We start from the raw sequence: 20,504 nt of genomic DNA, 5'->3' as shown, positions 1-20,504 counted from the left end.
TGAAAAACATATTCTATTTTTTAAAATATGTTTCCATCGTTTAAACTTGTTTTTGCGCAAATTTGTTATCTCTTTTTATTAAGTTATACTTCAAATGATAACTTTAGTTTTCACGAAAAAAGACTTAAGAAAATTCTAAAATTACAATTTAACCCCTTATGATATTTCTATTTGTAGTTACTTTTTTTAAGACTTTACTTTTGATCACTTAATCACATTGAAATTCATAGTCTATTAAATTTATTATTAAATAACCTAATTATTGCACAAGTTTTTGTGGAGACGACTCTATTTATCGCTATTGCTACCTGAGGGATTTAATACTCTTGCCAAAATTCCAATAACAAATTGGAAAAAAAATACATAAAGCCTTCGTTAAGTTTGGGCGAGAAACATTGGCTGAAGACTCAACTTGATTTGTATAAATATATATTAAGATTTCCTTTCAATTTTACTCTCATTCCTCAAGCTCTCAAGTCATGGTTCCCTCCCATTTTAAATTCGAAACAAGCTCCTAGATTGGAATGCCAGCAGAAAAAAATGATTTAATCATGCTTTTTTTAACTATGACCATGATCTCAAATGTACCAAACAAATGTCCACAATGTCTTCTAATGAATTGACTTTAGAAGAAAACAATACTAGATTTTGTCCATCCATTTAGACGAAATGATTAGACACATGATATTTTGAAGATAAAGGATTTGGTGTTCATGATATTTTGAAGACAAATGTTCATGAATATTTTTTAATAAATAGGTTTGAATAAATGGACCCTAATTCAAACACTATCAATGTTGCTTCTGAATTAGAAGTTTTACAAATTTACGTGCATCCTGAATGCCATTCAAACCATAATTGTTTTCATCACAATATGTTAAACTAAACAAAAAATTTCCAAGAATCCAAGAATCCTCACAAAACAAAATCATACCAATTACCAGAATCAAATTGGAAATGGGTCGAAAGCTCCTTTGACCATTTTCTCAAGAGGCCCAAACAGAGGGTGTGACAAATGATCCCACTCGTACCAATCCCAACCATCACACTTGGTAGGTTCAAGATTTTGTGGAACTTGTTCTTTAACTACATCCACGTCCACCATTACCCTCATGAAAATGGTCACATAGTGACACTTTTTTGGCTGCTCTAACATAGTTTGTTACGGTCAAAATCTGAGTTTCCTATGTCCAACTATGTTTCCTCTTTCACTTCTCTTGCAGCGCATTCCTCAAAACTCTCCTGAAAAATTAAAATGCCCCCAAATTAGTTAGATAAAATAAATTTAATTAACAATTTGTTATATTTATACTATCATTTAAGAGTTTAATATCTATGTAATAATAGAATAAATCAAACTTACCATACCTGATGAATTGTGATTAGATGATTCTATAAAATATATTACACTATCTATGCATAATTCTTTTCTCATCATTTAATTATTAAACAAAGTACTATATTTTTTTAGTTATCTACAATAACAGTAATGGAGTTTAAACATAAAACATCATACAAACTTAATAACTTTCCTTTCACCCAGCTAACCTTGGTGGGTTTTAATTATAAATGATAATTTTTAATTTTATTTTATAAAAATTACTTTAAAAATAATGCTTAGAGTAACTTTAATTAAAAAGTATTAGGAACATAATCATCTAATTCTAACACATTTTTTATTTAAAATTTATTAAAAATTTAAAAAGTAAAACTCTTTTAAAAAAATAGTTCATAATAAAGATTATGTTTAAAAGAATATTTAAAAAAATATATTACTAACATGTTTTATTTAATTAATAATACAATTTTGTTTTACTAATAATAAAGCATCAAAATTAAACTAAACACAAATAAAATTTGCACTTAAAAAAAATAAGCTGCACTAACTAAGGTCAGTTTAATAATAATAAAAATTCATAATTTATATAAAATTCTAAGTTATTTTTACGCCCATATTAAGTTCAAATAATAATAATAATAATAATAATAATAATATAAAAACAAAACTAAGCATTACTCGATTATTTCGTTTTCAAAATGTTTGACGAAAAAAAAACATAATATGAGAGAGAGTAAGGGAGTGACCGAATTCGAGGTGGCCGCCTAGAAAGGTGAAGGTGGCGTTGCCGACAGCGGAGCGGCAACGACCGAGGAGGATCAATCTGCCCTTCAAGAGGAAGACGACAACCACCACCCGCAGCTCCGACTCGCCACTTTGTTTTTGTTCTCTATTTCTTTTAGGCTCTTGTTTCACCTCATTGTTACTATGTTGCTAGTCAACACTCAACTTCTGCAGTGTTGAATTATCCAATATGTGAATGACATGTGGTCTAGTGGTTGTTTTTCTACGAACATGTGTAAACAAATTAATTGTTAGATCAAAATTAATTGTTACAAAATTTATTATCTAAATTTTCATGCGCATTAAATATTAAAAATTTTAGTATTACATATAGTGACATTAATTATTTTATAATATAATTGATTTATTAGTTTAGTTGGTTAGAGTGTTGTGCTAATAACACAAAACTCGAAGGTTTGATTCTTGTTTGGGTCATTAATTTTAAATTAATTTGTAAAACATTTTTGAAAAAAAAATAAAAAAAAAATTATTTGAACCACTTATGGATTGGACAATCCTTAAGCTTCAACACTCGTTTGATGGGTGCACCATCTCTTATGCTGGGTGCGTGTAACAAAGCCCCATTATGGAATGGACATCCATCAACTACCATAGAATGGACTTAATTTAGTTTATTGGGACCGATAATAATAGTCGTTTACAACACTTGTCATAAACTTGTAAAAATAAATGTAATAAATTTTGTAGGGAGATAATTACATTATTTTAAAAATTAATATATAAGTATATTTTCCTTCAATTATACATTGTCGTATATGATAAAATTGTTGATTTTAATAATAATTATTTTAAAATCATATTGATAATATTTTTTATTAATCAATAATGTTAATACAAATATATATTTACTTAACTTACATTTAAAAGATTTTTTAAATGACCTATAGTTTTACCTTTTAACCAAATAAGTTTTTTTTATAAAATTTTATGCATAAGGTTAACTTTTTTTATAAAAAAAAAAAAGTTTGGCTTAACCTAGGCTCTATATAGGATAGGCCATAGGCTTGTATGGAGCAGTTTGATGTATTCTTTTTGCTACAAACTAGATCTTGATAAAAAAAAATGTATATATTTAAAATTCAATAGTACCATCCATAAAAAAATTCAGTAGTACCTTAAACAATATTATTTTCTATAAAAGAATTGTCGTTCTTGTGAAACCAGAAACAAAACACTCAGAATTCTTGTGAAACCAAAAAACAAAAAACTTAGATGAGTAGATACCCTTTTTTTTAGTCTTGATGGAACTGGATATAATAATTGATTTGAAGGACTTCATTTAACCCCATTTTAAATAATATAAGAAAAAATAAAAAATCTTAGTCAATTCAATTGAAAAATCTGCACCAGTCCTCGATTTGGCCGATTGCACCAAATTGGCTCTTAGCAAAGTTAATTCTGAGACCAGATACCATTTCAAAGCTTTTGAGAATAGCCTTAATAACTGTGACATTATCCATAGATGGTTCCCCAAAGAAGATAGTATCATCAGCAAATTGTAGTATGTTGACTGGGATCTTTTTCTTTCCCACCATAAAACTGTGGTAGCAGTTTTTGGAAACAGCTGCCCTCATCATGCCTGTCAAGCCTTCAGCAACTAGGTCAAACAAAAAGGGAGCCAATGGATCCCCTTGTCTCAAGCCTCTTTGAGGTTTAAATTCAGAAGTAGGACTTCCATTCACTAGTATAGATATTGATGTTGATGAAAGACACCCCTTAATCCAGCCAATCCACTTTTCATGAAACCCCATTCTTCTCATCATGTAAAAGAGGAAATGCCAAGACACAGAGTCATATGCTTTTTCAAAATCAACTTTGAACACCAAACAAGGTCTTTTAGATCTCCAAACCTCCTCAACAATCTCATTAGCAATTAAAACTCCATGAAGCAACTGTCTGCCTTTAACAAAAACTGATTGCCTTTCATCTATGAGATGATTCATAACCTTGCTAAGCCTATTTGATAGTACTTTGGCAATAATTTTGTAGACACAGCCTATTAGAGATATTGGTCTGAAATCACTAATAAGTTGAGGGTCCTTGATCTTGGGGATAAGAGCAATGAATGATGAGTTGAGACCCTTGGGGAAGACTGCATTCACATAAAATTCTAAGAAGAACCTAAGGAACTCAGGTTTCAGCTCCTTCCAGAAGTGCTTAATGAAGCTAAAATTAAGCCCATCAGGCCCTGGGCTTTTTTCACTGCCACAAGCCCACACTGCACTAGATATCTCCTCCTCTTTGAAGGGTTCCACCAACATCTCACTTTGGATTGAACGCAAGACATTAAAAGAGACCCCATCTAAGTTGGGTCTGTGCAGGTAAGGTTCAACAAATCTGCCTTTAAAATGCTGAAGAACTGCATCCTTAATGGCAGCAGGGTTTTCTACCCAACTACCATTAATTTGCATCCCCCTCAAGGCATTCCTCCTTCTGCTGGAATTAATGATTTTGTGGAAGTAGGAAGTGTTGCTATCTCCCTCTTTGATCCACTTACATCTAGACTTCTGTCGCAATATTGATTCATGAAGAATAGAATGCTCCCAAAGGTCAGATTGGGCTTTCTTGAGCTCTTGAACTTGCTGATCAGTAGGTTGAGCTGTGAGGGAATTCTCCAAGTCATTCAGCTTATGCTGGATTAGCTTCACCTTGTTGCCCAAGTCTACACAATTTTCTTTGCTCCAGGTTTTTAACCTTTGCTTAATTTTCTGAAGTTTGCATTTCAAGGCATATCCCCCCCATCCCATAGGCTGATTAGCAAACCAGCAGTCCCTCACCACCTTATTGAAGTCCTTATTGTGCAACCAAGCATCAAAAACCCTAAAAGGCTTAAGGCCCCAATCAATATTTTTAGAATTCAAAATGATAGGGCAATGATCTGAGTAGTTCCTTTCAAGGTTGTGTTGGGAACTATCAGGCCACTTGGATACCCAATCATCAAAGACCAGCACTCTGTCTAACTTGCTCTTACAAGAACCATTAGGCCTAACCCAAGTAAAGGGCTTGCCCAAGCAAGGAATATCATCTACCTCCATTTCAGCGAGCCACTCATTAAATTCAGCTATAAGATTAGTGTCTGCATTACAAAGAGTGCTTCCCATTCTTTCAGCTGGGTGTTTAATGCAGTTGAAGTCCCCTACAAGGCACCAGCACTGAACCTGGGACTGATTCTTCATTAAATATAGCCTCTGCCATAACTGTCTTTTGCTTTCTAGCTCACAAGAAGCATAGATATTAGCCACCACTACCCTCTGACTTTCTACCAGCCATACCCCCTCCAACATGATGAAACCCCTTTCAGCTATTTTAATATCAACCTGGAAGTTATTGTTATTCCTGACACAGAGAAGCCCTCCAGCTGTATTGACTGCAGGAAACCATTTCCAATCAAAGTCTGAGTGACCCCACAGAGCCTGACAAAGTGCCTTGTCAATGGAATCCCTCTTTGTTTCTTGCAAACAAAGAAGATCTATCTTATGCTTCCCAACCAAATTCCTGATAGAGGCCCACTTAATACCTTTACCCAACCCTCTAATGTTATAGGATAGGATATTCATTTAAAAGGTTTCCTATTCCCCAACTCCTTAGCTTCTTTTCTGTCTCTACACTCCATAGAAGCATAACTGTGAAGGAAATGTAGGTTATCTGTAACTGTCTCCATGCCTAAGTTTTCTCCGAGATGCCATAATTGTTGAGCCTCTTGCAACACCTTATCACTGCACTCAATTATGCTTTTTAACCTCCTTTTTGAGTCCACGTAACTCTGATTTTTGACCTTATCCTGATTGGCAAGTTGATCTGCTAGAGCCAGGATGCCATCTTGAAACTGAGGATGCTTTTCCTCAATCTGTGAGAGTCGGGCCTTAAAGAGAGAGTTTTGTTGTCGAAAGTAAACTTTAGAATACTTGTCTGGATTCTCTTTTATGGATTGGATTACAGGTAGGGATTCCTCCTTATGGCACCCGTCAGTTTTCAAAATTGGGCCTAAATCATTACTTAGCCCACCCTCTTTTTGATTCTGCACAGCTTGCACCCCCAAAAGCTCAACTGGGTGGATGTCTTCTTTATTACACCCTCCTGGAGTCGAAATTGGGCCCTTAATGCAACCTGGCCCAATTCCTTGTTGAATCTGCCCCGATAAAGAAGGAGAGAGAGACTGCGTGACATGTCCCTCTTCTTCCCCAATAAAGGTCTGGTCAGCAGCTACTTTCGCTCCACCATTCAAATACTTTCCCTCTATGTGATTCCTGTGCCTTTGATCATCCTGTAGGGTATTATAGCAGGTTACCTCTTTGGTGTTAGCAGCTTCCTCTTCTGTTCCTGCGAAGCTGTCCCCTAGGTTGAGCTTACCAAAGCTAGAGCCTAGCATACCTTCTACAGTGCCTTTTGACTTTTCTTTGGGTGTAACGTCTGCCTGGATATTACCTAGGGGTCTAAGATCACAGCAGCGCACATCGGTCCCTCCTTCTGCCCGTTGGGTACGAGACGGAGACAATTTCTGGTTGGGCAGCTCCGACGAGAAGGAGAAATTGGTATTAGTGTCGTCAAGAACATCGCCAACCTCCCCACCGTCGTCCGATGTTATCATCTCCGACCACCCATCGGACGACGAGCTTCCTTTCCGGTTCGACCCACCTTCGAACCCTGTCTCTTCCACAATCCATACCCGATACTCAAGCTCCCCCACACGGACGATGACCTCTGACCTTATCAACGGCGGAAGCGGTGTCCGCACCAATACTCGAGCCCGGTCCAATCGTCGGCGGTCCTCTGTGTCATCGTCTGACTCGATGACATCCCCAATAGCAGCTACAGCCCTCCTGAGATTTTTCATTTCCCACACCTGTATCGAAAATCCCCACAGTTGGAGCCAAACAACCCTGTTATTGGGTCTACATTTCGGCGTCCACTTCTCCAGTGAGTAAAAGAGAGAATCATCGCTTTCCGTCTCTGATTGAATGAGGAGTTTAGCTTTGTCATCGGACATCCCAGGGAGAAGAACCATGTCGTCTCCGAGGAACTTAGTGCGGACGTTATATCCTAACTCCCAAGTGATACGATCCTCTAAGGTTTCCACCTCCATCACCTTCTTTAGCATGCCCACCCAGGTTTCGTTACACCAATATTCCCCGCCTTCATCTGGGTTGATCAGAATAGTTGGTGTTTGTGCCTCGTCTGTCCTTTTGTCTCCTTGGCACCCCCCCTTAGTCACGTCCACATATGATCTCCGAAGAGCACCAGTAGTTACCCCGCAGGGCTTACTTGCTTCGTCGGTGTACTTCCTCCCAATGGGGTTCTTTTTCAGCAACTCTGTATTCCGAACTGGTCTGTCGAACCTAGGAAGGTTGACAAATAGTTTACAATCGTTGATGAAGATGTTGTCCAGTCTCACCTCCAATCCTTTTGCATCCGAGACTCCCTTGAACCGCATGAACCTGTATCTCCTGCCATCCTTGTTGAGCCTTTTAGCGATGTATACTTCACGTACGTCACCCCAGTTTTTGAAGTGCCTCCATAGCAACTCTTCATTAGCTTCATCGGGGAAATGGGTGAAATAAAAGGAGGTAATGTCGGCATTGTTCCTCCAGTTAAGGCGATAGTGTTTGTTGTTGTCCCCTATCTCCAGATTCTGTGATTGTCTTCCCGCTAAAGAGGATTTCTGCATAACCTTCATTGATCTTCTGCTTACCACCTTAGTCCAGTTTTCTTCCTCAGCGTAGTCATTGTCCCTTCCGAAAATGTTGACTGGTCGCCCTCCATATGGTTCTTCCCTTCAATCCATACTCCTCCATCTCCTTGAAGGGGAACCGTTTGGAGTTCTTCTGTTTGTGCTAGTCCTCGCCGTGTTTCGATACTGCTTCACACTCGTCCTCGCCGTGTCTGTTTCGCTCCATCTCTCATTTCTTCTGTCTCTGTCTGTCACTCTCCTTCTCTCGCGCCCTCTCTCTCTCTCTCTCTCTCTCCTCTCTCTCTCTCTCTCTCTCTCTCTCTCTCTTTCTCTCTCATCTTTTTTTGTGAAGTGGTCTTGTAGGTGTGTAGTATGATAGATGCATTCTGGTTGAACAACTCTTGAGCAAGAAAATCAACCACTCCTTGGAAGCTCTGTTTACGTATCAAGGAGGAATGTTGAAGTGCTAATACACAGTTTCAGTCGCATGTTCTGTTCTAGATATTTTGATAAGGGGTATGAGCTTAATTGAAATTAGGAAAAAGATATGTATGATTAATTGAACCAGTTGATGTTTGTAATATTTGCTGATATAGGCAGTTACAGAAGGAGTTTCAGTCCTTATTTTGGGTAAATTTGTATCAAAGTTTGAATTGACTTTTAGCTGGCTTTGAACTTCCTCAAAGTGTAGTGTACTAGCCTTGGTTTACACCATAAACTAAGTTCATAGATCTAGAGTTTAACTTTAAACCTAAAAAGAAAAAAACCAAGTTATAGGTAATGTAAACCAGTCAAAGTTGTAGACTAAAGTTATGCAAAATAAACTCTCAAACTTCAATCAATAATATTGAAAAATGAAAAGAAGCTCAAAATAATTTAAATATCAACTTCTTTCCTTTTCTTAAAATGAAAAGTTTTACCATCCTACTGGATATAGAGCTTGTAAAGCTTTGCTATGTATAACAATCTCACCTCTATACTGGGAGGAACCAGTGGTCTCTTCCCTTTCAACTCTCTAGTTAAGAAGTCCAGTTTCTTTTCTTCATCCCATTCACTGTACGTGCCCATATCCAAATACCTTGTAATTGCATCAATGGTTTCAGCATGTCTGCTTGATTCCTGTCACACTGCTAGTTTCAGGCCACAACTGATTATCCAAACAATAATGAACAAAAAACTTTGAAACATACCTGACGCAAGTCAAGCTTCATTAACACCATGCCAAAAGTAGCAACTCTTCGAATCAGATCAGCTAGTCGACCATCAGCTAGCACCCCAGATCCACATAATTGCTGGAGAAATGTAGAGCTAAATGATAATTCTGCACAATATTAGAGGGTAAAAGGGTAGAAAAGAAAGAATAAAGATTCATAACAAAGGAGAAGAGGTTCCGAAAGCTGATATTTTGTTTCATAATAATCCATAGGATCATGTTTAGATGGACCATGTCGATAAGAATCTCCAACCGTCTACGAGTTCTCAGAAGCTAAACACATGGAACGAAAGATAATATTACCGGTTATTAAGACAATATATAAAATCTGCATATTCAATAAAAATGTAGATGTGATTTAGTTTTAATGGCACCCCAGGATACAAATCCTCCACAGACAATATTCAAATCAAAACTAGGAAAATATATTTTTCATACTATGCATATCCTAACGTATATATGGTTCTATCTATATAATCATCTTCACTGTGAAAGCCGTGGAACAAAGCAAATAGGATTGATCTCAAGATTAGTACATTTAACAGTCTTTGACCAAAAAGCAATATGATTTCATCATATCCAGGAACGTTCCTAATAACGCATATAAATTAATGATCCATGTGTCTGCTATCTGTCATTCTACACAAAGACATTTTGCAATTGAATTTCAAATCCGTAGTGCCAAGACTCAAGTTCAAAAGTCCTTCACTCTTTATCTACAAATAATACAGAAAATATCAATATATGCTGAAATCAATCTCGTAGAGCTTTATTTGCCACAACGTTTTCTACAATAATATCAATCCTTAGTGGTTCTGCTGACTTAATTTCATAACCACGTCTTTCTCCCTAAAGGAAAAATCAAGCCAACAACATAAATAAAGATAAGATAAAAAAAAAATATGGTTTTAGATTGTCCATTTACGGGAAAATATTTTGGACTCCCAATATTTCCAAATTATTTGCCGTGGAACTTCACTTCTAAACCAAAATGTAGTTTCTACCAACCCAAACAAACAAACAAAAAGTTATGCAATATCATTTATTTCATTTGCAAACTACAGTCTACACGGGCACATTTAGTACATGCCTGCCAGGTTATAAAGCTAAAAACTCCTAAGACATAAGCAGCATAGTTTTGTACAAAATAAAACAGCAGAAACTGAATACATGTGTCCATGCAACCAATTTTGAAGCATTGTTGAAGTAAACCAGAAGTAATACCTTATCTTTTATATATTCAAGGACAACTCTATAAGGAGCAATTCCAGGAACCTGAGTTTGGCTCCAAAAGCCTCTGAAAACTGGTCCTTCCTATTTGGGATTCTGCAAACAGTTTCCTCTGAGCAACAAGTTGACTAGAGTTGAAAGAAGGAGAGTATGTCATTGAAACTAATGAAGAACTGGAATTTGGTAAAATTGGTATTGACGAACGGACATTTTGACTGCCACCATTGCTCTCAGTTGAACTTGAAGTCTCACCACCCTATCAGTGAATATATGTACACATGTATTATCTAGGATTCAATGGCAAATTAGGAAATCTACTGAATTGATCTACCTTGTGATTGGGTTGCTTGTGATCAGCTCCTGGCATGTGTCTGGGATACTCAGATCCACCCTCTTCTACATGAAATGTAACATTCAAACCAGAACTTCATACTAATAGATAATAAGTTAATAACATATTTGATTGGGTCAAGAATTTATATATGTCGGCATATGAATAAAATTGCACTATATTCCTCATGCATGATAGCATGAGAAGTTATTCAAAGGATTGGAAGGATTCCAATTCATTTGTTCATGCAATCAGCAATGGGCATCATTCCTTAATTAAAAATTGTTAAAGATTATTAAAGTTAGAAGCCACTCAACAAGTAAATATTTTTTGCAGTTACAGAAGAAAAGAACATGCCAGTTAAAAACAGGATATGCAAACAAAAAACCAGACAGCAATTTTTTGAAAAATTATACGTACCAGGCCAAGCACAAGAGGGTATATGAGCTCCAGCTGGAAGTTTAGTCGGAAGTGGTGAAGCTTGTTGATTAGGATGTTTTGACTGACTTCTACTCATAGATCCATTCCAGTGCTCATGGTGATCCTCCTCATCATTACCTTCTGAAGAGAAAGAAGTGATCATCAAGTCTTAAAAGTGGATTGAAAGAGTATCAAAGATATCTTTGAGGATATAACAGTGACAAGGCGTAGTCTAGAAGAACAAATCATATAGAAAAATCTTCAGCTAATCATGTAAAGACATTGTGAGTGCATTAATAGAACAATAAATGGATGACCATTTCACTTGCAGTGTATCATCAAATACTATAGTGTATCTATATTAGTCTAACTCACACCAAGGTTTAAAATACTTTGTAGTATCTACAAACTATTTTCATGCCGGAAGAAAACTTTCCATTTGAAAAAGCAGATTTTGTTGCCTCATCATATGAAACCTTTTGCAAAAACATTCCGAGGAAACATATAAAAAAGACCTCAAAGCTTTTACCACACGTATGCAACTATTGTCAATCTCATATCATTCAATTGGAAAAGATTTGACAAAGTGGATTGGAGGTAAAAGTTGACAGGTTGATGTCTACGGAAACAAGAGAAAAGTAAAAGAGCAAAACACAGGCGTATTTTGATAAGTTTGAGTTATTAGTAAGGCCACAAAAGAGATACGTCAGGATAATTTTTAAAGGAATTTCCAAGCCAAGAGGACAATGCCTTGATGCACCAAAGAAGTAATGCATAAAAGAAGACCAAAGAGGGATTAAATGAATGACCAAAGCCTCAAGGATAAATAGATAGAGCATAATATCATCATTCAAAATATTACACGGTAATATTAAGGGTTTCAAAAGGACCATCAAATTCACAAGATAATCTAACACAATAAAGAAAAAAAATAAAAAACTATACTATCTTTAAGTGGTTCAATTTGCCTGTGCACATGAACTAGTGTTACTTCTTGACAAACAGTATCCAGAGGTCACATGATATAAAACAAAGATGACTGCTATGCCCATTAGCATTTGGAAGATATCAACAAACACAAAACTAAACAGACAAACCTTTTAGAATTTCATGTGCCAGTTCTGACAACTTATCACTGCACTGGTTCATGGATAGCTCAAATCTTAGGCCATCCACTTCCCGAATGTAGAGGTCAATCGCCATCCATCTTGACAGAAGTGAAACATCTTTTGTGACCTGAAGAACAAAACGAAAACCAATTACACAATCAGATTTGAATAACAGGGTCAAATCAAACGCAAATATTCTTCAAGAAAATCCCACTCCTAGGTAAGAAAAAAAATTTCTTGTAATTTATTCGTAATGTTTGAATTACACGCTACAAACTTTAGTAATTGAAACAGCAAAGCACATCCTTCAACTGTAGTAACATCAACACCGACCACAATCAAGCTTTATCCCACACCTGATGGAGTCAAACACGGATCAGTTAATATCAGAAACCAATTTTTCTTTAAAAGCCATTTTTCTGTCCATATCTAAAGAACAATAACAACAATAGTGATGTTAGCTACATGGATCACACAATGTTACTGGGTTCAGTTAAAAACCAAATTCTCAGGCTATTCATGTCTAAAATACATTCAATGTAATTTTACATTGGCTATCAACTGCCCAAAATTACCCACCTCTTTTATCCTAGCCTGAGACAATATAAAATTTGACTAAAAAGTACAATATTGGAAAAGTTCCAAGAAGATTATTCAAACAAATATTTTGCATGTTAAAAGCTCATTTATTTTTGTCTGCAGTTTTCCCAGTTCAATCATCATTAAACTTGCACTTGCCGAAATGACAGGCAGTAATACTGGACATCTTCAGGTTGTCAATAATATAATGATATTACAGATTCAACTATGCTTCCACTACTAGAAAACTTCTCACGTGTTGAAAAAGAATCATGTAGTTATTTGAGAAAATGAAATCACATAGTAAAAGTACAGGCAGCATGAATGGATATTTGAAGATGCTACCTTTGCTGTCACATTTGGGTTTCCGTCTCTATCACCTCCCATCCAAGATCCAAATTTTATTGGAGTGCAAGTCAATGGAAGTGGTTTTCCTGTGTGCTGCAAGGAAAGATAAATTGCACTGAAAATCTTAAAGAGAAAGAATGTACAAGTTAATTGACATAAATTAAAGATGACAAACCTTCTTTAAAGCGCTGCTAACTCGACGTAAATAATGAGGAACAGCTTTTCAGAGTGACTCCTCCACAATATTCAATACTGGGAGAATTGAAAAATAAATAAACCAAGGGATTCTTCCACTTCTTTTTTTTTTTAACAGTGAATCAAATCATGCAAGAGATGACATATTGTTAGATCTCAATATAGACCAGTTATCTGGAGGGTCTATTCTAGAAGGAAGAAAGCCCCTACACGGGAGATAGGATCGAATTAGTTATTAGTTTAATCTTTAGGGCCATCTATCTTTATTATTCTATCTTTATCTTTATTATTCTATCATCTAATCTTTATTATTCTATCTTTATCTTTATTATTCTATCTTTATCAATTAGTTGGATTAGGATATTATAAATAAGAGTATTCTCATTAGAGGAGGGGGTAGAGAAGAATTAGAAATTGTAAAGGGTTTTCCCTTGGAAGAAGGTTTCCTTCTTGAATAAATTCAGTTTGCTCCCAGTATTTTCCGTATATTCTTCTATTTTCTGTTTCTCTTGTTTTCTCTGCTGTTAGGGATATTCAATACCCTAACACATATAAATTGTCAAGGATTCTCTCTTAAAAGATTGATTTATTATGTGTTCATGTAGGTGCCTTTGGGGATAACAAGGACAAAACTCTTGAACACTTGGTCAAAATGGCCATAGACCATTCTTAGGAACAACTAAAAAGCCTAAAGCTAAGAGGTAAAGTATATCTAACATATAATACTCAACCAGCTTACCTGCCCTAGCTTCATCAACTGGAGTGGGTTTTGAACGCCTAAGTTCATCTGTCTGCCATATTGAAGTTTTCTCTCCCACCTAAAAAAGCCAATATGATTGATGAGAATAGAAATAAAGTGTGTTAGAAAAAGGAAATCCACTATCCATTCACATTTAAAGATAATCTACCACACTGAAAAACTAGTGGATTTTTTACTTTTGGGGTACAAACACCGGTGGTTAAGTAGAATGGAAATAGTTCAAGAATGGTACCAGATCTTCAATCCACATATCTCGATCTTCAGGGCTAAGATCAGGTCAATCATTATAATCCAAAAGATGCTGCTTGAAGGTGAAAAAGTAGTTAGAGACAACACACTTCCATAATATTTGAGAGATGATATCATAAAGTTAAAGGCTCAAGCCTCCAGTAATTTAATATATTCAGAAAAGAGAACAACTCACAGCAATTTTAAGGTGTTTATATTGCAAGGTACGATGGTTAATTTGAGTGGGATGAGCAGTGAGAACAATTTCATGCTCCTGTGGCAACATAAATGAAATTAGATTTTGAATGACAATAGCAATTGGAACCAGATTCTGTTAAAATCCCTGGCAATACACACATAATGTTTCACTAAATTAATAACAAGATAATTGTCAAGAAAGAAAATAATTACATGCTTTAATCTCAGCTTGCAGAGTGCATAGACAACGAAAGATCATATACTTATTTTCATCTATACGTCTCAGACTATGCAGATTAACCAGAAATGAGGAACAAAACCACAGACCTGCTTGAACACTGTCTTATAAAGCTCATCTGGAGAAACCCCATCTTGCAACAGGTTGTTAAAGATATCATCACAAGATTTTGCAGCAAGAACCATATTTCCTCCTTTACGAACCCTGCAAAAACATAACTTGTTCAAGACTATCATACTGGGGTAATCTTAGATTAAAGAAGTATAGTATTCCCTCAATGTTGTTATTAGTCAAAGGTTCGGCTTATTTTGGAGAGATTGCGGCTTAATTTTGCACAGAGCTCAGCCAAATAAAGACAAGACAAATTATCAACTAATGGAATAAAAAGACAACAATAGTTGGAGACAAGAATGTATACCTATGGTGGGTTTCAGCTATACCCATCAAAGTAAGATGATGGCTAAAGGCACGAGCAAGGGGCAAAGCTTCTTCCAGCGTCATCTTGGATAACTCTGAAGCCAATTGCTTCTCTAGCATCTCAGCCAAGTCCTCCATTCCCGCTTGTCTCATATTACAAGCACTCTAAATACCAAAACAAACTCTTAAGGAATTTTCAACTCCCAGCGATAAAGATTGTTACACTGTTAACCAATTACCAACGAAATCACACATGAATAAAGGTCAATTTTTCAATTATATGGCAATTCATGATTGGATGACACGCTACATTTCTTGTTAGCACTGTTGCTTGTTAGGAAAAAAAAGAGTAAACCACCATTTGAGTCTGTTACATTAGTTCTTACATATAGTCCCTAGCTAAAAGCTAAAACTAAGGAAATTTTAAATAAGTTCCTGAAAATACAATCTGTCTATCACATTAGTCCAAAAATATAAGAAAATTGTGAATTAATGATAATATTAATAAATGTTTAGGGACCAAAATGGCAATAAGTAGTTATGTTTAAGGACTTAATGAATTCTAGAGACTTATTAGAAATTTCTTTAATTTCAAGGATGAATTTATGTGACAATGCATTACACTTTCACGAACCAAAATGATGATTCACTAAAGGCAAAAACTGTAACTGATACAAAGCAATTGAATTTCCAAACTGAACAAGGAATATTGAAGATTCCATTCGTAACATGAGGAACCCAAAAACTAACTAAAAAAGCAATTAAATTTCCAGCATAAGAGGTTTAGCTCAGTCATTATTTGAGTCTTTGCATAAAACAAGAACCCCACATGCATGCATCATGAAAGTCTAAATGCATTACGCATGTCATGTTTCAACCTTCGCCCATTTTCTCCACAACCGAACAAAACCAAAGACTAATTGATAAAACAGTGATGAAATCACAACGACAAGAACAAATATAACAAGAAAAAAGAAATTAGAACCCCATCACCGAAAATTCACAAAATCAAGTTAAAATCATTAACAGCATACTCCAATCATTCTAGGAAAAGGTAAAGAAGCAAAACCCATTAAAGAAAACACCAAAAAAAAAAAAGTGGGGTATTGATTAAAAACCCAAAAACAATTATTTTAAGTGAAAAGAAAAAAGAAAAGAAAAATGAGAACCTGTGAAAGGACTCGAATTTTTTCGAGCTTGTCAACGAAGGTGGAGCCAGCCTCCCTCTGGAGAATGTCGTTGAGAAGGTTCCCTAGCAATTTACAGTCATCTTCGAAGCCCTGGAAGGAGATTTCCTCCGCTATGTCGTCAGTGATGTCCGTCATTGTAATGTTCCCACACACACAACAAAAAACTTAACACACAAAAAAAAAACGAATACAGAAGAAGAAGAAAGAGAGTGAGAGAGAGAGGGTTAATGTGTGTGTTGTTGAAGGAGTGAGTAGAGGAGAAAGTGGTGGCATATAATAAGGTGGCAAACAATAACTAACTGGCGCGGAGGAAGGGACCGTTGTGAATTTGTGACGTTTTACTTCCATCCACTTTATAGATTAATACATAAATTAACAATTCTTTTCTCCAATGTTTTTGGATCATATTATTATTATAATATTAATTTAAACTAAGGATTAAGTCTATACTTTAATATGCTTAAAATTTGAATGCAGGAAAAGTATTCATTTATGGTGTAACTTAGTCAACTGAGCACTGAATTGTTATAAACTTATTTGATGAGTTTGATTTTTATGAATTAAAAAAATTTATATATTAATCATAGTATAGAAAAATCATATTTTATAAGAAAGGTAATTTTTCATTATCAAAGTGCATTTGCTTTTATCATAGAAATATTGGAGTATTTAATAATAATAATAATATAACTCTAATTATATATTAATTAAAATATCTAGGTATATTATTGGTGTATTTTAAGTGTGTTAATAAGTTATATTATTGGTTTATTTTAAGATAATATCTAGGTATAATTTGTTAACGTACTCATATTAAAAAAACAAGTATATATACATTAGTAAACTGGTATATATATTAAAAAAATTCAAAATGTTATTTTTTTGTCAAGATCTAAGCTTGAACATCTGAACCTAAGTAGCATTTTTTAGTTAAATTTTAAATGTAATTTTTGGTGATTAAAAACAATCATAAATTACAAAATAAAAATTAAAAAATCAAATCACAATTTGTGGCTGTACAAAAACCACCACACACGTCCAAGGCAAGAGATTCAGATTGAGGGCCCAATTGGTGGCTAGAACAACGGTGTTGATGGCAAAGTTCAATGTAATCACTGACAACACCATCATAGTCACCCAACGCATCATCAAGAAGCTTCCAATAGGGACAAATTTCAGGCTCACAAATTACAAGTCCACCCCCGCAAAGCCTCCACCCTACACCCTCACAGATCTGGTTGTTGATGTAGAGGCATCCATCGGAGGAAGAGGCAGTGGTGCACAGTGTCAGGGTTGAGCCAACAGAGGAGGTGGAAGGGCCGACTTGATGAGGAGGAAGTCATCGTCGGAGTCCTAGATTTGGAGGGAGAGAGAAAGAGGGGAAGGCAAACCACTTGTCATCGAGGTTGTCATGGAGGTGAGAGGAGGAGGGACAAGGGCAATAAGGCTTCGGAGTAGAAACAAAGAGGACGAAGGGTAGAGAAAGAGAAGGAAGAGAGGCTAGGATCGTTGGATTAGAGAGAGAGAGAGAAAGAGAAAGGGAAAGAAAAAGAAAAAGTAGGATAGTGCCTAATTTTTAGTGGACACACATGAGAAACTTAGGTTCGGATTCGTCCAAACCTAACTTCGGGCCAAAAAATAACACATTTCTATTTTGTGAGAACGAAAAACAAACAAAAAAATTTACAGAGATATATTCCAAACATTTTGACATTTATAAGAACAAAAAATATATTTTAGTCTTATTTTTATTGTTAAAAAATGAGTAATGCTACTAGCATACTCTTTAACACACTCCTTCATACACACTTTTCTCCTATGTGTTAAAATGTATTGAAAACTGCAAAATTAAGAGAGAGAAAGTCATTGAATACTATGTGGGACTCACTGAATTTTGTGATTTCAAATAAATTTCAACAAATGAGAGAATGTGTGTTCAAAAGAATGTGTGACCCTAACATTTCTCGTTAAAAAATATAGTAGTTTACATATATAATTGTCTTTTAGTTTATGTTAATCTAAATTAAGAGTGATTTTTTTGTTCAAATGAAAGGATACTAGATGCTAATATAGACCTTCTAATTTTTAAGTGGGTCTATGTTAACATTCACCATATATAGATAGATATATGAGGAATGTATCTTATATGAGGGTTAGAAGATTAAATTTGGACTGTCTAATCAAACATGAATGATCAAGATTTAATGTCATGTGACCAATTAACCACTTAAAAATTCATGTTATTTTTTTAATAAATCATGTGAATTTTTTAGATTAAACCTTAATACTCCACATATAAGATGTTTCCTCTCATTATATATATATATATATATATATATATATATATATATATATATATATATATATAAAGTTAGATATAAATATATTAAGAAGTGAGGATTCATAGAGAGTGACGACGGGAGAGTGGAAATCTTATTGGTATTGTTGTAAACTCAACGATGGTTTTTGATAAAATCGTTGTGCTTAGCTTTAAACCAAAGATTGTTTTGCAAAAACCGGTGTGTTAAGCTTCAAATCAAAGAAGATTCTATAAAAATCATCTTGAGCACCTTCTTTTAAAGACGGTTTTTCAAATTAAAAAATATTAGTCAATTATTGTTTCATAAAATAAAATAGTAAACAAAATAAAAAATTATTTAAAACGAATTTTTGTAACCATTTTTCTGGCAATTTGATTTGTTTTGAACCGACTTGACTTGTTCATCATCAATTTCTTTTTTTTCTTTTTTTCTTCTTGGGTTTTCTTGACCAATGACATGGACAATTCATGTGTTTTCCAAAAAATAAAATTATGGTTTTCATCAGTTTTCAATTGAATTGACTAATATTTTTTTATTTTTTCCTATATATTAATCAGAATATGCTAGACTCATAGAAAATTCATATTTTATAAGAAAGGTAACTTTTTAATTGTCAAAGTGCATTTGCTTTTATCATAGAAATATTGGAGTATTTGGTAATAATAATAATAATAATAATAATAATAATAATAATATAACTCTAATTATATATTAATTAAAATATCTAGGTATAACTTGCTAACGTATTCATATTAAAAAAAAACAAGTATATATACATTAGTAAACTGATATATATATTAAAAAAATTCAAATATGTTATTTTTTTGTCAAGAGTTAAGCTTGAATGCATTTGAACCTAAGTGACATCTTTTAGTTAAATTTTAAATGTAATTTTTTCAGATTGAGGGCCCAATTGGTGGCTAGAACCACGGTGTTGCTAGCAGAGTTCTATGTCATCACTGACAACACCATCATCGTCACCCAACGCATCATCAAGAAGCTTCCAATAGAGGCCAACTTCAGGCTCACAAATTGCAAGTCCACCCTCGCAAATCTGGTTGTCGATGTAGAGGCATCCATCGGAGGAAGAGACAGTGGTGCACAGTGTCAGGGTTGAGCCAATAGAGGAGGTGGAAGGACCGACTTGATGAGGAGGAAGTCATTGTCGGAGTCCTAGATTTGGAGGGAGAGAGAAAGAGGGGAAGGCGAACAACTTGTCATCGAGGTTGTCATGGAGGTGAGAGGAGGAAGAGCAAGGGCAAGAAGGGTTCCGAGTAGAAATAGAGACGGCGAAGGGTAGAGAAAGAGAAGGAAGAGAGGCTAGGATCGTTGGATTAGAGAGAGAGAGAGAGAGAAAGGGAAAGAAAAAGTAGGATAGTGTCTGGTTTTTAGTGGACACACATCAGAAACTTAAGTTCGGATTCGTCCAAGCTTAGCTTCGAACCAAAAAAACAACACATTTCTATTTTGTGAGGATGAAAAACATACTGAAAATTTTGCAAGGATAAATTCCGAACATTTTGATATTTATAAGAACAAAAAATATATTTTAGCCTTGTTTTTATTGTTAAAAAAAAAAAGAGAGAAATGCTACATTTGAGAAAATGGTCAAAGGAGCTTTCGACCCATTTCCAATTTGATTCTGGTAATTGGTAATGATTTTTTTTTGTGAGGATTCTTGGATAATCGTACGTTTGGGTTAGGTTTAATATGTTTTTGTATGGAATTTTTCTTTAGTCTAACTTATTGTGATGAAAACAATTATGGTTTGAATCAGCATTCAGGATGCACATAAACTTGCAAAATGTCTAATTCGGAAGCAATATTGATATTGTTTGAATTACATTCCATTTATTCAAACTTATTTATTAAAAATATTTTTTAAATAAAATAAATAGATTTTTTATATTTTGAGA

The 20,504-nt window shown here is 34.8% G+C and overlaps 1 pseudogene; it reads right to left on the bottom strand.

Annotated features, from left to right (window-relative positions):
* Positions 1-16,460, bottom strand: part of LOC114404423 — a 30,934-nt pseudogene extending 14,474 nt beyond the window's left edge.
* Between the last annotated feature and the right edge of the window lie 4,044 nt (positions 16,461-20,504).

This window comes from Glycine soja, unplaced genomic scaffold (assembly GCF_004193775.1).
Source record: "Glycine soja cultivar W05 unplaced genomic scaffold, ASM419377v2 tig00034501_1_pilon, whole genome shotgun sequence".
NCBI lineage: Eukaryota > Viridiplantae > Streptophyta > Magnoliopsida > Fabales > Fabaceae > Glycine > Glycine soja.
Note: the sequence above shows the minus strand (reverse complement) of the source record. Positions and strands in the feature narration are given on the sequence as shown.